We start from the raw sequence: 25,166 nt of genomic DNA on the forward strand, positions 1-25,166 counted from the left end.
CCTAAATGATTTGGATGAGCAGTTGCGCATAGAGTTCGCCACGGCGGGTAAATTCATGTGTGCAGATTCATGAGCATGCACTGCATAATTGGAGCAGGATCTTGAATGGATCAATACTATTCTGCGTGTATTACGAGTCCAAGGAAGTTTGTTACAGCTCACGACAGAAGAATCAAAATGGCGGTCGGCTGAGGACAAAGCGATACGGAGAAGAGATAAACATCCGAGGACTGATTACAGCCTGCAGACGTGTTTGGAGCAGACAGAAATGAGCAAGAGTGATCGGCTGCAGAAAGAAAGAGCAGTGATCCTTCGGAGCTGCACCGTGTGAATGAAAGCGGGGGCCCCCAAAGGGTAAGCAGAGAGAAAGCTAGCAGTCTGTAACGCTTGCTAATCTTGCCATGACATTGAAGAAAAGAATGTGCGGGCTGCTGAAATATAGATACAGCCGCCAGTGTGCCAGCATGCCCAGAGTGCGGCGGTAACAAAGTAACAACATGAAGTACTGAGCATCAAGTACACCTGTTACGGATGCCGCATGGGACCGATGAACCAATTTGCGTGAAACTGACAGTGCATCTTGTTATAATAATATAAGGCTACAGTTACACATATCTGAAAGAAACTGGCAGAGATTTCCGAATTGCACGGATGCTCGAGGCCAGAGATTTGAAAACACATGTACGCCGGAGGCTAATAAAGAGTGCTAAGCAAAGCGGTCTCACCACATAGTGTAAACAGCATAGAGGTGTGGAAAGCCACGTGCAGCCCGAATGGAGGCACTGGCACCGAACAGCAAGGCCCAACAATAGGTGAGGAGGAGGGCGGGCCGGCAGAGGATTCAGTGGATGCGAGGAAGGATTCTACAGCTGCGGATAAAGGAACAACACGCTGAATTGGATGGGATGCTTTGCCAGGACCTGCTGGGGCACCAACATTCATGTAACTGGCAGTGTAGAAACATTACTGGTCAATACAGAACTGCACAGGCCGCATCCTCCCTCACTGCGATTCAGACTCTAAGAAAGGCCTGCAACATCCGGTTAAGACGAGAAACTGTGCCATATGTAGGGAGACGGTGGGCGTGGGGACCTCGTGGTTCAACGGCCCCTATAGGAGAAGATGGTGGTGAATGGCATATGCATCAGAAGCAGTGGGTGAAATATTAGCTGCCCCAGAACGGAGCAGCCCGGATCATCCAGGAATATGGATACAACAAGCTACATTGAGGAAGGCCCACGCATGACGGCGCCGGACAGCATATGGCAGAGACCACCGGGTGTCTAGGAACTGACGGCGAGCACTAGAAGAGAAACGAAAGAGGGGCGAGGGGCAGTGCATGGAAGAAGCCTGAGCAGACTGCTGTGCTACCAACTGCTTTTGTAGGTTCCAGGCGAAGTACCTGAGGCAATGGTGGCGAGGAGAGGGGGGTCGGAGTGACACTGAGACGGGACAACCACTGACTTAGGTTAGGTTTCAAGTTGACGCCAGTGTAAAGAAGAAACTTTGTACCTAATAAACCCTAGAGGTGGTTTGTGAACACAGTGAATGGAGGAAATACGCTGACAAGGGCACCACCCACCACTGTACTATAGCACATTACACAGTGGACTGTACTGATTATAGCAGAAAAGTGGGCCGTGGATGCAACAATGGCATCGAAGCCGAACAAGACCAAAGGGAAACAGTCATTGATATAAGCGTTCGCTAAACCAGCACAAACGATGGACGATGCCAAAACAACAGGGCAGGTCGCACAAGGAGGTGAAGCCCCCAGGCAGAGTGATCAGCAGATCCTGCAAGTCAGCATTGGAATTTAAAATGGACGCCATCAGTATTGATGTGAACCTCTTGCGACAAGATGTCAGGGCATTGACGAAACATACAGGAACTCTGGAGATGGAGGTGAAGGCTAACACGAGCAGTTGCGGCGCAAACTCCAAAGAGGTCTCCACGCTGCAACAGCAGGTGCGGAATCTGGAGAATAGGGTGGAAGGTCGGGCACGCAGGAATAATATACGCACTTTTGGGCTGCCGGAAGGAGAAGGCGGCTTGGACCTGCCAAATTTAGTCAAAAATATGATGTTGCAGGAGATAGGAGCCGAGTCAATCACACAGGGGTTCACAGTTTAACAAGCGCACAGGGCCCTGACAAGAAGACCACAAGCCGGGCCCCACCTAGGCCGATCATAGCCAAGCTACTAAACTATAAAGACAGGGAAAGGATCCTGGAACACTTTCGGAAAGGTGAAACGATAAGCAGAGTGTCAACGACCATCACGGCGTACCCAGATTACCCAGATTACACTTTCTTGGTGCAGAAGCAAAGGATGAACTACATATCGTTCAAGAGGAGATTACGTGCAGCCAATCTTAAGTACATGCTGCTATACCTGGCAAAAGATAGAGCTGCTTTTTTCAAGACTCCGGATGATGTGAATAAATGGATGGACACACTGAACTTTCCGTCTGAGACACACAACCAGACGAGAAGCAGAAATGATAAGTGAACCTGCATTGCTTGAACTGTACATTTGAACCGTTCAGTGGCCATTGTGTAATGATCAAACATTTGAGTTAAAAAATTGTACATTAATTTACATTAATTTACAACAGGCTAAATGCAGGAAGCACCGGCGCCACCTAGATCTAGACGGCACCAGGAACACACCATCAACCCCATTAGATTAGATTGGGTAGGATACTCAGTATCCTCCCGCTGCACTCCGAACACCGGCAGTAGAGCTGGAATTGGAGCTAGATGCAGGGATGCCCGAGCTTCGGGTTCGAAGCTGGGCAAATGTTGGGAACAGTTGGGGAGAGGGAGGGTGGGGGAGGGTAGTTGGCATAGTTAGAGCGAAGTTGGCCTACAGGCACGCACAGCAGGTAAAGGGTGTGGGAGGTAATAGGAAGATGGAGCCAGGAAGTTTAGAGATGATCAGTGAACTCAAGATAGCCACCTGGAATGTTAGAGGTTTGAACAGTTACATCAAACGAAACAGAGTAATGGCATATTTGAAATGCCCTACTGAAATAAACGCATCTGACCAAAGACAGACGGTACGGAAATGAAGAGGGGTGACCCTGGGTTCTACGTACTCTGCATATTCCAGGGGGGGTGCTGATATGGGTGGCACAGACAGTCCCGTTCAAGGTCCTCCAGACCAACCTGGATACGGATGGTAGGATGGTCATACTGAGAGGGAGGGTGGAAAACAGAGAAATATGCGTTATTAACACATATGCCCCAAATCACGACACAGTTGCCCATTTCCGATCCTTGGATACCAAGATAAACCCGTACAAGGATGGAACGCTAATATGGGGAGGTGTTTTTAGTTGTACGCTAGACCCGGTAATAGACAGGTCGGACAGTAAATTTTTTCACCCAGCCCCTGCAGTGAAAGCTTTAAACGCGCTGTTGCACACATTTAAGTTAGAAGACGTGTGAAGAACAATTCATCAGCAGGAACGAGTATATTCTCACTATAATGCTCCTACGAATCTTTAAGGTTAGATTATGTGTTTGCGGGAGGAGAATTACTAGGGGAATTCAAACAAGCTGAATACAAAGCAAGGATCCTCTCGGACCATGCTCCTTTGGTTGTCACATGTCAAACTCGCCCCCCCCCCTCAACATGGAGGCTCAGGGTGGAAGCACTCAAAGATGCAGGGTTTCGGGAACATCTAAGGTGAGGCCAAGTCATATTTTCAGCATAACAAGGGCAGTGTAAAGTCAGCAGGTACGCTGTGGGAGGCTTATTAGGTAGTGGTGCGAGGGGTGGCCATATCGCAGTCAAAAGCAATACAAGATGTTATTTTACTAGATTTACAGGTAGCGGAGAGCAGACTAGAAGCTATAGCGCAAACAGGGGCAAGGTCCTTAGAAGAAGCACTGGAGGTGCCTACAACAAGAATGTCGAAAACACTGGGACAGGTTAAGCAATTAAGTTACAGGAAATACACTGATACAACATGCGGAAGGAGACAAACTGGGGCGATTGTTAGCTTGGCTCTACAAAAGCGAGAACAAACGGGAAACAGTTAGAACAGTTGTGGGAATGGATGGAGAATTGGACGAGTCACAAGAAGGAGTAAATAAATGTTTTAATTAATATTATTAGCGATTGTATGAGGAAATCCCAGAGTGTGATGTGGCAGAGATACAGGAAGCGTTGTCTGAGATTAGTCTGCCCAAGCTAAGTGCGGAAGAACAGGACAGATTGGCGGTGGGTGAGTCTGTTGTATAACGAACCAGTGGCTAGAATTAAAACTGGCACAATCATTTCAGAACAATGGCAGTGAAGTATGGGTACGAGACAGGGGTGTCCTTGGTCTCTGATGCACTTTATATTGGCACTGGAGCCAATGGCGGTTTATCTGCGGCATGAATACGGAGAGGCAGGGATAAACACGCCAGGAGGAAGGCATAGGATATCATTGTACGCAGACGATATGCTCCTACTTGCAACTTTCCGAAAAAAAATTGCAATATATTCTAGACGTGATGGAGAGATATGCTGCTTTGTCGGGCATAATGATTAATCCACAAAAGTCAAGTCTGTTTCCATTAGGAGAATATGTTGGTAAGGCTGTGGGTGCATTGCCGGTGCTGCCGATTAAATGGGAATTAGACCCGTTCTGTTATTTAGGGGTAGACATTTATCATAATCCTCAGACAGAACATATACGGAACACAGTGAGAGCAATGAACGAAACTGAGAATTCCATATCTTTATGGGCTAGATTGCCATGATCTAGGATGGGACGCGTAGCGCTACTGAAGGATGTGGTACTCCGGAGACTCCTTCACTTTTTCACAAATGTCCCATTTGCGATACAGAGGTTGTTCAACAGATTACACAGTATATGTAGGAACTTCTTATAGTGCAACTCAAGATGTAGGGTGGCACTTTGAAGCTTCAGAATGCGTTTGACCTAGTGGGGATAAAACTACCCAACTTCAAAATATATTTTGTTGCTAGCCAGCTGCAATTTGTAGCAAAATGGCTATCTGATGAACAAACGCACATGTCGAGGCTGTTACAAACAACAAGGATCCAGTTCTTTTTAAATGACGTTATATGGTTTACAGACTCTCGCACAACCTGTATGGCCAGGTATTTGACATTAGGGTGTGCAATGTGGCGTAGAGCCTGTCAGTTGATGGGGAACATTGCACCGTATTCCCCACAGATTCCGCTAGTGGCGTTGGAAGGAGTAAGTGACCAACTGCGGTTGAATAAGAAATATTGGGAACCTAAAGGGGTGGTGACAGTAGGGGACCTGATAAAGGAAGGTGTACCTAAGGAATTTGGGGTATTGATAGAAATGGGAGTGCACCCCAGGGCAACACCTTACACACTCCAGCCTACTGCAGAATCTGAAACCCAGATGGCCGGAAACCGAAGCTCTGTGGCAGCTAGATGAAACAATTGAGACATTTTATGATGTCAGAAGGTGGGCACGAAGTCTTGCGGATATATGAGCTGTTAATGTCCAGAGTGGGGAAGGATAGGCAGACGATACAGCAATGGGAGGCAGACTTGAAAGAACCAATGTCAGACGCAGTGTGGAACAGAGCTATGGCGTACCATAAAAAGGTATCCAGAAACGCAAGGCTTCAACAGATTCAACTATATATAACTCACAGAGCATATCTAACCCTGAATAGAATAGCGAAGTTTGGACAAGCAGCGATACAATCATGCCCAAAGTGTGGGGAGGTGGATGCGAACCTGGCCCACATGTTCTGGGCCTGCATAGAGATAGGTAGATTCTGGGAGGAAGTGGCTCAAACGTTAGCAAAAGCGGATATCACCTTGGACATGGATTCCCCCTAGCCTGCTTGCTGGGGGGCTTTACAAGGCCTAAGGGAGCTAAACATGTGAGTAAACTGAAGGATCTAACATATATATTAGCTAAATGCAGAATAGGGATGGGATGTAAAATGCGGACGAGACCTCTAGTGCAAGTATGGTAGAAGGAACCTGCTAAAATGGGCTAATGCAGAAACTGTGGTGTGGCAAGAGGCAGTCAATAGGAACTTGGACCGGGAAGAGGGAGGGGTGGAAGCCTGGAGATAGTTTCTGGAGTATTTGGTCACATCCACACTAGATGTTAGAGAGAAGGAACACAGTCCTACACAAGGAGGTGCAGTAGTTGGAGTTGCTGATGGAAAGTAAACAGAGTAGGTGGAATTGTGTGGTGTTAGGTAGGCCGGGGTTGGGGGAAACCTGGGAACAAGCAGACAAGATTTGTACTGTGATGTGTTGTCATCTATAATGCAATGTCTGTAAGTTGTTGTGTTATAGAATAAATATAAATAGTTTAAAATAAAAATAAGCTTCACTCTGAATGTTACTGAAAGGAACCACATACAGGCACCCGTTTTTAAGATATCACAGAAGCTCACCACAGCATGATGGCATCTGTTATCCATCTTTAAGCCTAATTTCAACAATGAGTGTAAGGGTAACATTGGATGCAAGATTTGCCAGTTTTCTCTTGAGATCAGACTGTTGTGACTGTATACCTAACCCATTGTGCATGCACAGTCTAAACAAAACACAGCATTTAGAATTCATTAGCGACATATCTACAAATAGATTTTCACCCTTTTTTTTTTTTTAACACCAATGAGAAACCCTTTATGGTACTTCATACTGACAATGTCTAAACAGTTACTTTCTTCCCTAAATGTTCTTGGTTTGTTAGGGTTATCCGTCTGTGGCCTCACTGTTTTTTTTAGTTTCATTATCATGTTTTTTTCATTACCATCATTATGCTTTGATTACTACTATCATTATATTTTGAATGCTTGCATGCTTCAATTATTATTTTGTTTTTTGGCTCATGATAATTTACGATTTATTCGTTGGTCCTTTTTTTCTTTTCCAATGACCTACGCTGCTTCTTACCATGGTTCAAATGCATATGGGGTTTCCAAATGATCCCAAAATTCAGAATTATGCAAACCTTTGATAACACATGAACGGTTAATTCAGTTAATGTTGGCCTTTATGTTTTTTGACTGCATTGGTTGGATTAACATTAAGTGTCCGAAATGCACTGGCCAAGTGGCATTTGCAAACTAAACGAGCACAATAAAATGATCACAGATTAAAAAAAAAAAAAAAAAAAAAACTAAAATACTTTTACACAAGGGGCAACAAAGCTAATAAACTACTGGCAGCGAAACTCAGGAAAGCGGCAACCCGCCACTATATTGGGGCCCTAAAGAGCACCTGGCCCAGATGGGTGAACCAACAGATTTTTAAAGAATTTGCGGGGCCCCTGATCCCACAGCTCACCACCCTATTTAACTCTTTTGCCAAATCAGGGAACATAACTGAATCCATGGCGGAATCCACGACCACACTGCTATTAAAACCAGACAAAGACCCCCGAGAGCTGCACCTCATCGCACTGTACTCTGATGCAAAAATCTATAGTAACATTCTAGCCACAAGACTGGGCAAAGTCCTCCCTCACACTCACATCATAAACGAAGACCAGGCAGGGTTAATCAAAAACAGAGGGCCCATGACAACATCAAGAGGGCAGTTAACTTGATAGAACTGACTCCTAAACTCCCGGGGGCACTATCAATCCTTTCTCTCAAAGCTCACCGGGTATTCGACAGCATGTCATGGGACTTCAAGCTTTATTGTCAGCCTTTGGGTTTGGCCTTGTCATTTATAAATTAGTACTGGCAAACTTCCAAATACCATCCACAGTAGTCAACGTAAACAGCGGCAAGACAACCCCGACCCCCTTAGGTAGAGGAACAAGGCAAAGTGCCCAGTATCTCCGCTGGTCTTTGCGCTAGAACCCCTGCACAAATGATACAGAGTAGTCCATCCATAATCGGCCCGACACATAAAGGCAACACACAAAGTGGCACTATATGCTGATGTCATCTACTTCCTCCAGAAGCCCCTGAAGTCGGTCCCACCATTACTGGCCCTCCTTGACAGATTCCACTCAGTTTTGGGATTTGGGGTAAATCACCAGAAGTCAGTGGGAATGGCAATCAGGAATTGCCTACAACCCAATTTGTCAATGAAAGCAACCTTCCATTTAGACTGGACCCTCGTGGGAGCCAACATCCCCAGGTTATGGAAGGAGACTAAAACCAGCTTGAAAAGTTGGGAAATCCAGGAAATATCATGGTTGAGATGGGTCACAGCAATTAAAATGACGATTGTACCAAGACTCGGATTTGTCTTCCAGGCACTACCAATCCTAATCCCTGACAAAGTCCTACTGGATTTACAGAAAGTGATAGGCCAATACATCTGAAAAATGAAACCCCCTAGAATCTCACGTTACATACTTCTGAGGTCAAAAGGGATGGGTGAGCTAGGGGTAACGTCTATACAGCGATACTATCGTGCAGCGCAGATTGCGCCGATGTTAAAATGGGCGCTAGGAGACAAGTGGTCCAAATGGGAAATGATAGAACAAGCCTGCACCCACATCTACCATTGCTGCAGAAACCTGCGAGGGCCTCCTTGTTGGATTCCACCCGAGACACCCTCAATACCTGGGACAAAGCCTGTGCACAAATGGAGGTGAAAACGGACTGGGACCTTTGTCACCAAAACTACAGAATCCATAATTCTCGCCAGGTATGACGAAGGGCATATTTGCACAATGGAAATGGCTCAGGAACTTAAGAATAAGGGACATGTACAAAGACGGACTCCCCCTCTCATTCATAAAACTGTAAAGAAAAGCTCACCCTTCCTGAAACGGAACTCTTTAGGTACTTCCAAATCAGACACTGGGTTTCCAACAACAAGAGTAGCTCGAGCGGGCACACACCCCCTGCCCCCGATCGGAATTGATCTTCAGAGGTCAGAGGGTCTAAGCAGCTGGAAAATCTCTAGCTGCTACCGCTTACTAGAGAAGGCCTCAACTGAAGACAAACTTGCGTATATGACACACTGGGAAAAAAGATATAGGGGCAGAGATAGCGCCAGACTCATGGCAGAAAATACAGACCCGAGCCGCCATAATCTCCAGATGCACTACGTATAAGGAGTGCGCGATAAACATGCGCTATAGGTGGTATATGACCCTACACAGACTATACATAATCTCACCGAGTATTCCAATCGCTGCTGGCATGCATGTCGACAGATTGGGGACTTTACACATGTGGTGGCAGCCCCCCACAATACAGACACATTGGCAAGAAATCAAGTCAAAGATTAAAGATATCACCAAAGCTTCACTGCCTAGTAGAGGATGTGCCCGATGATGGAATACTGCCGCATCAGACCCCAGTGCAGAGCTCATAACAGCTGTTGGCGGCGAAACTGAACTAAGCACGTTTTCAGAAAACTGATGAGGGGCCGACCCCATCATATTGGTGGGTCAGGATTTACAAAATTATGGCCATGGAAAAACGGACAGCACACGCAATGGCAAACATGACATGGTTCTCTCGCATCTGGGCCCCATTTCTCGAGTTTGTACAGGAAAAGGAACATGTGTTTTTTATACCTCAGACGCTGAAACATTACAGGACTAACGAACGGGACTAAAGTGGAGACACTTGGGAGACAGGGAAGGTTAAACGACGAATGCTGAAATGAGATACATTACGGGATGCAGAAAGCAGTATGGGAAACAAAAGGAAACCAATTCAAATATCTTAAGTTGGGGGGGATATAATGTGAAAGATAAAACAAGAAACGAAATTTCAATGTTACTATTTCATCTGTATGTTGAGTTGATCTATCGCTTTGTTCATTGAGATTTCAATAAAAGATATAATTGGAGAAAAAAAACAAAAAAAAAAAAAGAAGAGGGGAAGCCACACAAATAAGGGGAAGGGTATGTGATGAAGCGAGGGAATAAGTCCCTTCTCCTCAAGAGGGGAAGTCCCGGCCTGTGAGGCTAACTAATTTCCAAAGTAGTGTCACTTCCCGAGACTTGGCTGAAGAGAAAGCTATTTTATGCCACCACCATGAACAAAACGAAAATCGCTCTTTAAATAAAAATCTACAAACAAATGGGACGAGGAAATTGAAGAGAGAGAGTGCAGGCCGAACAAAGCAGAGAGAGGAACATATACCAAGGCAGGGGAGGAGCATAAGAGCTGAGGAGGCAGAGCGGGAGAATTCCGGAGCCCGCAACGTTCAGAAGTACTCTGAAAACGGGAAACAAACACTGTAAGCCCAGCGTGTGCAGAAAGCGAAAAGCAGAGGCAAGTGGAGCCCAAAGTGGTATGGTGGCATGACCTCGAGGATCTTGTGGTGGGCAGGCTGCCTGTCTAACACCACCGACACCTGTGAGAAACCCGAGGGTATCCTCACTCCTACTCCCCACCTGGATCCTCTTCTCAGGTGGCCAGGGAATGGTCTTCATATTTGGATCCTGACCCTGGGGGTGGACAAGCAAGGTAGGATCACCTCAGTGGAGGGTCCTTGAGGATCGAGAGGGGGGTACCCACAAGCGAGAAGGAACAGATTACTTACCTGTAACTATTGTTCTCGAGCATTTGTCTGGCATGAATTCACATGCCTATGAATATTCCCCGTCAGGCTGGGAATCCTCAGTAAAAGAAAAACAGTTTCACTTTCACTTACAAACTGCATTTCTCCTTTCAACCAATCACTGTCCTCTCGGTCATACTCCCCCCCCCCCCCCATCTAATAACAGCCCTCTCCCTAAGCCCCTCCTCTGGCAGCCATCTTCAGATTTAGTAAGCAAGTAAAGTGGCAGTATGGCCAAGAAGAGCCGCAGAGGGGTCGGAGGGAGGCTTTGCCTGTGAATACATGCCAGATCCATGCTGGCGAACAATAGTCACAGGTAAGTAACTTTTTCCTTCTCCAGCATGGGGTTTGGCGTGGATTGACATGCTCATGAATAACAAATACAAAATACACAGCAGTACATTACACAACCGCAGGAGGTGGCAAGGCTCAACGGAAGCAATTCACTCTTACCTCCGGAACAGACTCAACCCAAGCGAACAGGTTGCGTAGCACTGCTTGGCCGACTCTGGACTCCTCCTTGGAATCCCGGTCGACATGGTAGAACTTTGTTAAGGTGTGCGTGGACCTCGACATAGATGCCCTGCAGAGTTCAAGCAGGGGCACATCAGACAGGAATGCTGTTGTCGCAACAATCGCTCAGGTGGAGTGGGCTCTCAGACTGCCGGGCAGCAATTGGTTCGGCCAACAGATGACAGTGCGTGTGAGTCACCTTAAAATGGAATCCATGGTTCACAAGACCAAAGTTCACAAATAGTTGAGAAGTCTTCCGAAAACTCTTTTGTGCATGTCACGTAGAACTGCAAGGCACGAGCAACGTCCGCAGAGTGCAAGGCCCTTTCAGCCAGTGACGAATGCTTCGGGAAAAAAAAAAAAAACTGGTAACACCAAAGGCTTGTTGAGGTGGAATTCTGATGGAACCTTTGGCATATAAGTGGGGTGCGTCCACAGCACCACCCTCGATTCGTGGAAAGTCAGGTATGATTGATAGCAGAATAAGACCTGGATCTCACCTACCCTCCTGGCAGAGATGATGGCCACAAGGAAAGCCGTTTTCCATGAGAGGAACTTGAGAGGGGCCTGATGCAAAGGCTCGAAGGGAGCCCCCATGAGCCTCGTCAGCACCACGTGGAGTTTCCACTCCAGGGCAGGAGCCTTCACCGGCAGGAAAGATCGAAAAAGTAATTTGAGAAACTCATTGACTAGTCGATGAAACCAAATTGAAGACCTTCCTGGAGACCTGGTGTAGCGGAGATAGCCACGGGATGTACCTTAATAGAAGGATGCGCCAGTCCCGCCTTGGCCAAGGATAAGAAGTATGGAAGACTGAGGCCCGTGACCCTCAGAGGGGTAATCTTCGGATACCGGCACCACGTAGTTGAATGCTTCCACTTGTGACCGTCGACGACACCCTGACCTTGGCCAGGACATCTCTGCAGTCCACAGGCAACTCCTATCCGCCAAACCCTAGAGCTGCAGCAGCCAAGTACTCAGATTCAGCGATCCTGGGTTGTGATGAAGGATTGTGCCTCCTTCTCTTGTGAGAAGATCCAGAACCACTGGCAGCGTGACCAGAGGAGACACCAACAGGCTGAGAAGGTCCAGATATCAAATCTGCCAGGGCGCAGTGTATCATCCTGCATTGGCACTGTCCGAGTGTGTTGATGACACATAGAAGAGGTAATGGACGAAATATGTACAGAAACATCCCTTCCCACGGTAAGGAGAATGCGTCCCCTAGGCTCCTCGGTTGGTGGAATCGGCTGGCAAAGTTCTGGCATTTGGAGTTTACTGCTGCCGCAAACAGATCGATCTGGGGCCAGCCCCACTTGACGAAGATGCAGTCCACGCATGGCAGGAATGCAATTCCCTGCAGAGGCAGTCTGCTGCAATGGTGTTCTTGACTCCCGCCAGGTGAAGAGGGACAAGGAACATCTCTTGTCTGATGGCCCAGCACCACAGCTCCTGTGCTTCCCTGGAGAGCCCTGGCGATCAAGTTCCCCCCCTGTTTTCCGATCTAGAACATGGTGGTGGTGTTGTCCGTGAAGATCCGCACTACGTTGCCCTTCAGAGACGGAAGAAATGACCTGAGGGCTCAGAACACTGCCCGTAGCTCCAGGAAGTTGAGATGGAGATCCTTCTCCTGTGGAAGCCACAGGCCTCTGAAGCGTCTCCTGGTATGGAGGGTTTTAAAACCCCATGCCCCGGGCGATGTTGGAGCATACGCACTACCACCCTATTGCCCACTCCTCATCGAGCGGGATCTTGTCCGCCAAGCTTTCGGACACCTGTATCCAGCAAGCGTCCAAGAACTCCTGGAGGGGTTGCATGTGTAACCTGCAGAGTCGGATGAGAGATGCAGGATGACATCATGCCGAGCAACAACTTGATGTTCCGCACCGTGGCTGTCTTCATCGACAACAGCTGCTGCACATTCCCTGGAATGGCCGCTACCCTCTCCTCCGAGGGCGACGCCAGCAAGGACACTGTATTTAGTCTGGCTCCTAGGAACAGCGCATTCTGCGATTGTGTCAAGCAGGACTTTGGATAGTTGATGTAGAATCCCAGATCCGTCAGTAGCTGGACGGTCGCCTCTGTGTGTTCGACGGCCAACTTCTGCAACCGGGCCCGGATGAGCCAGTCGTCAAGGTACGGGTATGGCCAGTAGAAGTAAATGGGTCGCCACCGGTGCCAGGCATTTTGTGAACACTCTGGGGGCAGACTTTAATCCGAAAGGGAGAGCCTTGAACTGGTAGTGCTGACCCTGCACTACAAAACGCAGAAATGTCCAGCATTTGTGAATGGGGACGTGGAAATGGGCGTCCTCCAGGTCCAGCGATGTCAAGAAGTCTCATCATCAGTTGGCCGAGCATGTGTTTCAACGTGACCATCCTGAACTTTTGGGACTGCAAGTATTTGTCGAGATATTGCAGGTCTAGGATTGGCCTTCAGCCCCCTGTCTTCTTTCTAACCAGAAAGTATCTGGAATAGACTCTGGAGTCCAGGAGCCGTTGGAGTAGTCGAAGGGATCCGCAGACACCTGCTTTGAAACTCCAGGGTCTGCCTCTGTCGGTGGTGATCTTCTTCCACTCGCCAATGAACTTTGTCAGTTGGCTTCCCACCGAGGTGAACGTGAAGGGGCCCGACATCCCAGCCGGTTCAGGCCTGTTTCGGAGCCGGCATCCTGCCCTGCGGGTGAAGCCTATGACACTGTCCTCTGCTACTGAATGCCTGGGAATGGCCTCTGTAGGAGTCCTGAGTCAGGGCTGATGGTTCAAAGAGGAGAAACCTATCCCAGACCTGCTCGACTTTCCCCTGGAAGAGCGAAAAGAAGCTGCTGCAGAGTGCCCAGGGAACGGGCTGTCTCCGTTTCCGCCTTGATGGCATGGAGGGACTTATCGACAACCTTCCCAAACAAGTTCTCTCCATCGAAGGGCATGTCTCACACCTTCGCCTGGACCTCCTGCTGGAAATTCATGGCCTTCATCCAGCCTGGTCGACAAAGGCAGACACTGTTCCCAATTTGCCAGAACCCCTGGTTAGCGATGTCCAATGCCAATGTAATGGCGTGATCAGACGCTACTTCCGCCTCCTGGAAAAGAGCGATTGCCTCCATCCTCTTATCGTCGGGGATGAACTTCAAAATAGTTCCCCAGGCCCCAGCTCGTATCACAGCTCCCTGACGTACCTGGCTAAGATCGCCAGTGCGTTGGCCACCTTGGTTGTTGACGCTGCCTTGTAAATCAACTAACTTCCCATGGCATGCATCTTCGTTCCCTCGCTGTCTGGAGGGACCGAAGACTAGGACTGGTTAGCACTGTTTCCTCGCAGCCGCTGATGCCACTGAATCCGGCAATGGTTACGACCTGAGGCACTTGGGTGCGGGGTCTGGCACCCGATACTTCTTCTCCAGCCTCTCCCGTTTGGCTGGAGTCATGCAAGGGTTCTTCATGAGGGCCAGGCCCTCTTCCCACACGTTGTGCAGAAGGGGCACCGCCATGATAGTCTTCCTCTTGGCCTCACGCCTCTGGTACAAGAAACCCTCCTTCCTGGTTTCTTTGGGACCAAGCTGGAATAGCTCAAAGGCTCTGGAGATCATGGAGTGGAAGAACCCCACCGCATCCAGTGGGGACAGCCTAGGGCGCGCATACAAATGCAGAGACTCGCTGTCCGCTGTGACTATATACTCGTCGTTAGTCGTGGCCCTTTCCGTCCTCGTATCTGGGTCTGTTGGGGGAGAAGGGCACTGACGCAGATGTGGAGGCTGAAATGGGGGTGTTGGTTGATGCTTCCACTTCTTTGTTGGAAGCTAAACAGGGGCCTCAGGGACCACTGGAACAGGGCATGGGGGAATCCTCTTCTGGATGTCTGACACCAAGGTGTGAAGGATCGACAGAATGTCCAGAGAGACATCCCTCATGCGAGCTGGCGGATCGGAACACTAGGCCCGCGCTGTCGTCGTCGTCATGCTCCACGTCCTCTTGGACCATGCGCAAGGACTCCTGGTCCTCATCATCCGTGGACAGGACCTCTATGGCTTGGGCCACGGCCAGGGAGGGCTGTTTCAGGGCCTTCTCGCACCTTACCCCCCACAACCCCTCCCCACTGCAGGACTTGAACCAGGGTCTGAGCCGGTTTACTCCCTTCCGGCGTGCTAGCAGACTTTGCCAGAGGCACTACGGCGGTGTCGCTCCTTGGGGGCAGGGATACCTTCTGAGCTTTGGGGGCTACCTTCACAGGGTCAGCTCCCTTAGCCGTTGTGATAGCAACTCTTCACCGCCAAAGTCTTATCCTGCGCCAATTGGGGCTGCTTGGGCTGTTCGCCCTTTTCCTCCATCCGTGGCTTCTCTGACGTCTCCAGCAGTTTAGCCAGGTTAGATTTCCTTTTCGACGAGGAGCTCGAATGCCGGCTGGCAATGGAGGCGGAGGGTGATGTCGATTGCGCCCTGTCCACCTTGGGACCCGCTTCTGCTGCGAACCCGGTGGACTCGGACTGGGCGTGGGCCCCCAAGGATAAGGTGCCCTCAAAGGACCTAGAAAAGCGCTCCTCGGACCGGCCGGTCCTGGGTGAGGCATGATCCTGCTCAGAGCAAGTGGCAGAGGCCCTGGCGTTCAGCCACGCCGGCAGTCTACTGTGCCTGTCCCTCGTAGTCTTCTTGGAGAACCCAAGGCACATCTCACACTCCACCTCTTTATGGTTCGGATGCAGACAGAGGCATTGCAGGTGCTGGTCTTCAATAAACATATTCCGTAACCTGCACTTAGCGCAGGGCTTGAAGAAGGACCTTCCCTCCTCCTCCTCCTCCATCATGGTCAGAGAGTGTGAAATAGGCCCAATAGCCTTCTGGAATCTTTGACGATCTTCGCTGTCAGCAGATGGAGAAGAGAGCGCACGGGCTCTTTCGAAACAAAAATAGAACCTTTTGCGTCAAAAAACAAGAAAAACGTAGAAGTAGCTCGCAGAGCAAACTCGAGGATTCCCAACACTGAAGCATGCAGAAAAAATCTGAAGATGGCTGCCAGAGGAGGGGCTTTGGGAGAGGGCGGTCATTGGATGGGGTCAGTATGCCGGGTTCACACATCAACACACTATTCATTGGGACTTTTGGCTTTGCCCCCTCTTTATCAGCATCCCTCCGTTGGGTTCACACTCGCCAATTTAGCCAATTACACAGTTTCTTGAACAGTTCTTATGATGCAGGATTCACTTCTGTTAGCTTCATAATCATCTGTCGGTCAAATACTTGACTGTACAGAGGATTTTACTAGACCCCTGTATTACCACTTTACCCCCTTTCGCGCCTTTCCCAAGGCCTTCTGCTAACAGTAGTTTCAACAAATACCCTGGTAGCTAGAAGCACACCTTTAAACCTATGATATTTAAACAAATTATATTCAAGAGCATTTTTGGGGGTGCAAGGGAGACAAACCAACCCTGACACTAGGCAGTATACAAAAGTAAAACAACAGCAGGTGTCCACAGTCTTGTGGAACACTCCCGTCCCTCGCACACCCTATGTGTTGAAATAATACAACCAAATATTTGTATCGTTCAATAGAAATTCCTAGTAATAACACGTAACTTGTGCATTTTGTATTTTTATAAATTTCAAACAATTTTCAAACATGATTTTACATCAACACTAGTGTTTAAGTAACAGCAAGTAAAAAATTCTTGAAATGAAAATTATTAAACTTAAAGCTAGAGATCTATCCAAGTTAGTAACAATTACACTCATTGTTCTACTCGTATTAAATATTCCATATTAGGTGCTATATCTCTGTTTTGCTCAACGCGTTTCCGGATCTATTCCCTTCTTCAGGAGCTGTTAGTTCCTCTTTTGTACTTCTTTCTTGTCTACAAGTAATTAAACCCAGAAATGATATTTCAGTTATTATATTCATATATAGTTCCGAAATTCAATATATCTGTCATAACAAAAATTAGGATAGGATAGTCACCTGGATAATGCTCCAAAATGAGTATGTTTCTATTGCTTAAGGACGCTGTGTGGTATAGCATATTCTGGATAAGAATCCCTGCCAGATCTGTATCCACCTTTAGGTATATCAATTTATGAAGTTTTCTTAAAAAGGAGGAGCGTTGAGCAAAACAGAGATATATCACCTAATATGGAATATTTAATACGAGTAGAACAATGAGTGTAATTGTTACTAACTTAGATAGATCTCTAGCTTTAAGTTTAATAATTTTCATTTGAAGAATTTTTTACTTGCTGTTAAACACTATTGTTGATGAAAAATCATGTTTGGAAACCTTGTTTGAAAATTATGTTTGAAATGTATAAAAATACACAATGCACAAGTTACTGTTATGTACTAAGAATTTCTATTGAACTATACAAATATTTGGTTGTATTATTTCAACACATAGGGTGTGCGAGGGACGGGAGTGTTCCACAAGACTGGCCACCTGCTGTTGTTTAACAGTAGTTTCAACAGGGTAGTCGCCCACGTGGTGCCCGACTCCTCTGTAGCTGGTTTTCCCCTTTCGTATCAACAGTTTAAGTTCTTTCTTCAATTAGCTGCTTGCTACTTTCGTTCAAAACAGTTTGGTTTCTGATTCCAAGATGGCCGCCGGCAACGAGTAGACGTGCCAACGGCTGCTCCGACTTCCCGGGCCAGGTTTTGGAGGTTCCAACTCTTCCCCCCCCAATCCTTCGCAGATCTGGACCTGCGATGGAGCCAAACTGCGCCTTCGGAGCCCCCGGGACTAAGAGGCACCGACATCGGGGACGAGGCGCCAAAATCAGGGATGAGCTGCGAGGACTGGCAACACCGCAGCGGCTGGTGGGAGGCAGCCAGCGGAGTGCGGGTGTCAGAGGGGAGGAGCGGTCGCAGGCTGCACCCGCTCGGATAGTTCATGCGTCTCCTCGTGGACTGTGGTGGTGCAACTAGGCGGCCCTGGGGGGCCTCTACTGGAGCGGGAGTGAGAGGAGCATGGCACCTCCAGGACGGGTGAGGCAGCTGCGTGTGCTGGAACGGCCTGCCCACCCTGTGCAGGTAGCGGCGGTGGGGGCTGGCGCACGACCCACTGGAGGCCTTGGTGGGGCCCCCTCGGCGCGGAAGGTGAGGAGTGGGGGCGGAAGAGCGCCACGACCCACCGGAGCGGGACGGTGGTTTGGATCCCGGCAAGAGTAAAGGCAAGTGCGAGACCCAGGGGGAGGGGCCCCCCAGAGCCCAGGATTGTGGACAGAGCTGCGGGCTGCCTGGAGAATGGGGTTTGGAGGCCCTGAGGCACAATTTTACGGGGGCAGGAGGGTACCTGGAGAGGCCCATGGCAGGGGCAGTGTAGGTGGGAGGACGGACACTGCCATTTTGGCTCTCCCCTTTACCTGGACGCAAGATACGGAGGAGAGCAGTGATAGTCTACTGTAAGGCGGACCTCAATGGAGCACTGCAATCACTTACCTAAAGGGGCTGACGGATAATTGCTACGAAAGGGGAGTGAGGAGGGATCTGAAGTGCCACGTAGTGGGTTGCCCATTCGGACCATCCGGAAGAAAGTGCGCACCCCTCGGGAGACGGACTCTCTGGGCTGGTGGCAGATTATTGTTGGGGCCGGAAGCAGGGGGTCTCCAGCCCACTGAGCTGCAGCGTGAGGTTTGGAGTGGCCCGAGCCTGGCTCAGATGTCCTCCAGGTCTAAAGGGAAATCAGGAGGGGCCGGTCACCCCGCTGGAGCTCCCCAGCATAAAACCGGCATTAACACCACAGGAGAACGGGGGCTGTGAGGAGGTGGCGGAATCAGCGCAGATGACGAGGCAGGATCTCAGAGGGGAAATGCAGACTCAGAGAATCATTGGCGCAAACTTTCCAGGACAAGTTCCAACTCATGAGGACTGACATCAACGCTGCTCTGTGGGAAATCCGTCAAGAAGTAGCTCAGTTAGGGGAAAGGACTGATTTACTGGAAAGGGGCCTTCAGGAGAACGAGCGGGAGACAATGGCTAATGCTGAAGCCATAGACCGACTAGACTCAGCGACAAGGAATATGGAGGTGATGCTTGAGGACTTGGAAAATAGATCTCGGCGGGTTAATATACGAATTAAGTTGCTGCCCGTGGCAGCGGCGGACCATCACTTGAAGGAGGAATGCCAGGGGATTTTTGCCGATCTCTTAAGCAAGGGTGACCCAAGCTCGATAATTTTGGACAGGGCCCACAGGGTTGGTCGGACCCTTGGGGGAATCGAACGCCAGACCGCGGGAGGTGGTGGTTGCCTTAGCAAGGTACGGACAGAAGGAAGCAGTGTTGCAGGCAGCCAGACAAAGAGAGCCAGTTCTCTATAAGGGTCAAGAAATTCAGTTGTTCCAGGACCTGGCAGCTAGCACATTGCTGAAAAGAAGGAATATGGGCCCAGTTCTGAAGGAGCTGTCAAAGAAGGGGATCAAGTATAAGTGGTCCTTCCCTTTCGGCTTAGTGTTCGAGTGGGAGGGGAGTCGGAAGCGAGCGACCACGCTTCAGGAGGAGGCTAGCATTATAAGCTTGGAGCTGGACAGCGAGGTGGGGGGCCTCGTTGGGGATCCTGTGCCCAGAGGGGGCCAAAGGGAGAGGAGCAGGCCATGGGAATGGTCGATAGTGGGGGAGCGGGGCAAGAGGAGGGGGCGGTACGGGGGCCACCGGGAGGGATGAAAGCTTGGAACATTGAGGGCAAGGCAAGTGGCAACGGGGAGGGGGCTGGGAAACCCTAGTGGTATTGGGGTGGAAGATGGGGGGTGGTGGACTCATGGGCTGTGTGCTACGACTGGGGGGGAGGAGTAAATCATGTTAGAACAAGAAAGTACGAGATTGTCCGGTAAGTGAGGGGAGGAGGGTAGGGGGTTACGGGGGGGGGGGGGGGGGGTGAGAGGGCGTGGTCCGGGCCAAGGTTGGGGATTATGGGCTGGGGGAAACACAGCAGGGGTTGGGGGTGGTTGGGGGGGTGGGGGTGGTGGTGGCTTCTCCACAGCTGAAGAAGCGGTTTGAGGGTCAGGGTTGAAAGATGTGTGGAGGGTGTTGAGGGGGGAGGAAGAGGGCCAAATGTTTTTATCGGATGTGCACAGATCCCAATCAAGAATCAATTACATTTGGGTTTCCGCCAGTTTGGTGCCAGAGGCATTCTCATCTGTATCTCTGACACCAAGGTGGAGAGTGTAACGCTCACCTGATTCCCACGGAGGCGCAGGTCTGGCTTCGAGTGCTGATGCTTCTTCAATGGTGAAGCGCAGGACTCTGGAGATGGACAGGAAGGGCCCTCTACTCTGGCTTCTCCGGCTCGCAGGAATATTCCCCTGTGCGTGAAAAGGGAGTATTACCTACTGACTGAGTTATGCTCAAGCCTCCCACTCTCTTCCAACCCTCCACGATACCCTTCCACGATTCCCCGTGAAGTCTCACCTTAGGGTCTGAAAGGACGAGCTCTCCATCCTGCTTCTGACGCAGGGGCGCGTTGAACCCAGTTACTTCACTGGATTGAGGTTGGATGGGAGTTCAGGTAAGCTTGATTATACTGGTAAGGCGCTGTAAAAGTTCTGTTGCAAGTTCAAAAGTTCAAGCTTTAAATAATAATGTTCATTGTCTTTTTTCAGGTGATGAATGAAGATTACTTTGGAGACTTCTTGCAACAAAGCGCTGATGTTGATGTCTTTTCCCCATAGGGGCCGGGGTTCGGAATGCCGGAGATATGGCGCCGACCCGAAGTGAAACGTGCAGTTCCAGTAAAGATCTGGTAAGTCCTAGATGAGCGCTCAGGTAATGTTTTTGCATTCGCTCATCTAATGTCTTTGTCTTTTTTCCCCATAGGGGCCGGGATCCTGCTTGGAAGCAGCAAGACCCGAAATGAAATGGGAATGACCCAACAGGTAAGTCTTAGAAGGAAAATGAGCTTTTCCTATTCCCTTCCTTCTCTCACCTCTTATTCTTGTCTTTTTCTCTAGGCTCTGGGAAGTGGCTGTGTATCCGGATGATCGCTGCTGAAGATGGAGGAACCCAGGAAAGGTGAGCGAAATGCAGCGCTGCAGCGATCGTAACAAAATGCTTTTAAAAATGATGTCTTCCCTTTCAGGATCGTCGGTGATGTCTACGTGGTGCAGATTAGCTGGTAGGTCTCTTGTCTCCCTTTGCAGGTGACCCAGGATGCTGACAGGCGTGGCTGAAGTCCAGATGCAGGAGCTGACACGGTGAGCGTCCAGCTGAGAGGAGCAGAACAACGCGAAGCGTGAGTTGCTGATCGGGTGTGGTTTAAATAGCTTTGGAAGAAGTTCCAAGTGTGTATCCTTCCTCCGATCAGGTATGTATCCCTCCCCGACCACACCCGGGTGGAAAGTAGTCCCACAGGTAAAGTAGTTCCTATTCAGGCCTCAAGAGGGCCTGGATGTGGCAGCATGGTCTGCATCAGGTAAGTGCACATTAAAACACTTGAACACATGTCTAGCTTTATGAGCCTGGCGCCTAAGGCGCCAGGACAGAGGTCCAACATGAGCCTGGCGCCTAAGGCGCCAGGACTGCGTCCAAAGGGCCCCAGCTTGGGCCCGCTGGCACTCCCCTGGGGGAAATGATGCCTGCCTCTGGGGTTGCTGGGTCAGACCCGGCTCCTTGGAGGTAGGCATCATGACAGAGAGTCGATAGAATATCCAAGGAAATGTCCCTTAGCGGCTGTGGTAGTAGTAGACGTTGACGGAGTCACCAATTAGGCCTTTGCGGCCCTTTCCTCTGTCCGCAGCTTCTCAGATTTCTCCCTTAGCTTAGCCGGGGAAGATGGCTTCCTCTTTGAAGAGCAGCTTGAGGGTAGGCTGGCAATGGAGGCGGACGGTGATGCTGATCGTGCCCAATCCACCCGCTTCTGCAGTGAACCCGGTGGACTCACTTGCGGATCTTGGCCTTATCTTGGGCCCCCATGGATGAGGCACCCTCAAAGGATTTAGAGGGCCGCTCCTCGGACCGGCCTGACCTGGAAACATGACAAGGCTGAAACATGTCTGGGGATGCTTGTGGTCTCGTGCAAAAGGGATGTGACCTAGTAGTTCGGGCTGGACTACCCCTTTGGGGGTGGGAGCAAGCCTGATTTGCATATGGTCTTTCCCCTTTTGTAATGGCTTGGCAGGCGAAGAACGATGGTCTGGAGGGTTGCCCAGAGCAATGCCAGAGGTCAAGATTTATTCTAAACCTTCCAGCCATCAACTCTTTTGTTTTGCTGGACGAGGCATGAACCTGCTCGGTGCACGGGTGAGGGGCCTTGGTATTAAGCCATGCCGCCAGCCTACTATGCCTGTCCTTCGTCGTTTTCTTAGAGAAACCGAGGCGTATCTCGCACTCTACCTCTATATGGTCCGGGTGTAGGCAGTAGAGGTGCATGTCTGCCACAAACACATTCCATAGCCCATCATACGTCTGGTTCTACTCTTGATTTGATCTTTATTTCATCATTTACAGTTTCCTCCGGATCTACATTTCCTACCTACTTATCAGATTATTCCCTACTCTCAGCTTCCCTGTTCCCACCCATTTCTTCCAGCACCTGCTCCTCTACCGCGAAAAAATCTCTCTCTCTCTCTCTCTCTCTCTCTCTCTCTCTCTCTCTCAAGCAACGTCCATTTTCTCTTCATCCCTTGCCTCTAGTCTTGACCAAATCCATCCTCTTTCCTCCTTTAACCCCACTCGCAAACCTGCCCATCCCTCGCTCTCTTCTCATCTCTCATCGATGCACCGTTTTCTTCACCACCTCGAAAAGCGCTGGTGCAAACTCTGACCCCCCCCCCCAATTAAACCACTTATTTCTCTTACCATGCTCTTTATAACAATTGCATCAAATCTGCCAAGCGTACTTATTTTTCCGATCTTCTCCATGGCCAATCTACTCATCCCCGTCGTATCTTTCGGACTCGCCTTCTTTCTCCTCCTACACCTGATCCTTCTATTACATTGTCCTTATCAGCAGCCAATCTTGCTTCTCCTCTAAAGTACACTCTTAACGCCAGGATATTTTATCGTCACCTTCATATAATCCTTCCTCCTTATCCTTTCCAACAGCTTCGATTACTTTTGTCCAATTTCGCTCCTGAATCAGATTCTGAAGTCGTCCTTCTTTTGGCCAAAGCTCACCCCACCGCTGCCCCCGGTGATCGTTTCCTCTTTACTTATTCCTAAAATCTTTCTGCTTTTGGTACCTTTTCTTACCTCCTTTTTTAATATCTGTCTTACCACTTCGACTTTTCCCTCTGCCTTCAAGCACGCAATTATTATTCCTATTTTAAAGAAACCCACAGCAAATCCTCTTCTCGTTCAAATTTTTGCCCTATTATCTCTCCTACCTTTTCTATCCAAGTGTCTTGTTTACTCACAAATTTCAAAATGTGTCCGATCCATCTCTTCTTCCCCCCATTCAGTCTGGTTTTCGACCCCACCATTCTACAGAAACAGCTTTGACCTCCGTACTTGACTCTCTCCTCCCAGTTCGTTATTCAAAACACTCTTCTGTTCTCATTCTTCTTGATTTATCTGCTGCTTTTGACACTATCATTCCCTGCTTCTTGACTCTCTCATCTTTTGGTTTTCGTGGGTCTGTTCTATCCTGGTTTTCGTCCTACCTATCTGACCTTACTTTTGCCGTCTCTTTCCTCCTCTTTCTCTCTATCACGGAGTTCCTCAATGATCAGTCCTTGGTCCTTTTCTCTTTGTACACCTCTTTTCTTGCTCCTATTATCTCACCCTTTAGAGTATCACACCACTTCTATGCCGATTCCTTCTCATCCTTCACACCGGACATTCATCACACTCATCTTGCCTCACTGCTATTAAATCCTGGATGACTTCTCACTACCTTACTCTAATGCTGGAAATATTTCTTTCCTGCCAATATTCTCCCTTCCCCGTTTCCTCCCATTTCTTTTCCTCCCTCTAATCAACCAAATCTCTCTCACCGCTCGCAATCTTGGTCTTTATTTTGACTCTAATCTTTCCTTTGCCCATCATATCTCTCTCACTTCACGCACTGTCGATTTCATCTTTACAATAAACATAAAATTTGCCCATTCCTTACTTTTCACGTCACAAAGCTTCTTGTATCCTCGCCAGTTTTCTCCTGACTCTTCTAATGCTCTGTTCTATTCTTTGGTCTTCCCAGTTCACGTCTTGCTCGTCTTAAATCAATCTATCATTCTTCAATTCGCTCGCTTTGCCTTCTCTCTTATCAGGACTCAATTTCTTCTTCCCTTATATCACTTGGCTTTCTTTTTAGTCTCAGCTCAAAAACAATTTCCTTTGTCTAGTATTCTGTACGGTCTTGCCCCTCACTATCTTGCATCTCTCCTCTAATTCATTCTCCTTCTCTCCGTTCTGCTGGTCTTTTTCGACTTTATGTTCCTCGTCCCCCCTGTGCTCAAACCCGCTTTCGCTCCTTCCAGCTTCTTGCTCCTCCACACTGCAACCTTCTTACTCTATCTCTTCGATCCATTACCTCTTATTCTCTGTTCCGCTCTTCTTTAAAAACTCATTTGCTTCAGTTGTCTGATTGATACTGGTTGACCATGAAACACTGATCTCTATTGCATTAATGTACCGCTGATTGTGCCCTGTAAAGCGCTTTGATTAAAGGCGCTATATAAAGTATAATAAAATACAAAATACAAATACATTTGGTGCAGGGCCCGAAGAGGGATCATCCCTCCTTCATGGTCGGAAGGCACGAAGTAAGCCCAAGATTGCCTTCCAGAATCTTCTATGAATCCTACCCCTTGAGGAGCACGGAACTTCACTGACACCAGGTCCCCGCTGTCGGCAGATGAAGGAAAGAGCGCACAGGTGCTTTAAGAAAAATGTAACTTTTCTTGTTGGAAAACACGAGAAATAAAACATACAAATAGCTCATAGCGCAACTCGAGGACTCCCAACACTGAAGCGTGCGGTAAAAACCTGAGGATGGCAACCACAGGAGGGGCTTAGGTAGAGGACCGTCACTGGAGGGGGGGCAGTATGACCTAGAGGACAGCGATTGGTTTAGAGGAGGAATACAGTTTTAAATGGAAAATGAAACTGTTTCTTTTACCAAGGATTCCCAGCCTGACAGGGAATATTCATGAGCATGTGAATACATGCCAGACCACATGCTGGAGAAGATCATAAATAACCCTGAGGGAGGGATCAATGCAAAGTGGGTAACAC

General features: G+C 48.9%; 1 protein-coding gene across 4 annotated transcripts in view; it reads right to left on the reverse strand.

Moving 5' to 3' along the window:
* TFAM (transcription factor A, mitochondrial) overlaps positions 1–25,166 on the reverse strand; it is a 438,863-nt gene that overhangs the window by 307,375 nt on the left and 106,322 nt on the right. The gene's annotated exons all lie outside the window — the stretch shown is intronic.

Source organism: Ambystoma mexicanum, chromosome 8, assembly GCF_040938575.1.
Source record: "Ambystoma mexicanum isolate Mex_15411 chromosome 8, UKY_AmexF1_1, whole genome shotgun sequence".
Lineage (NCBI taxonomy): Eukaryota > Metazoa > Chordata > Amphibia > Caudata > Ambystomatidae > Ambystoma > Ambystoma mexicanum.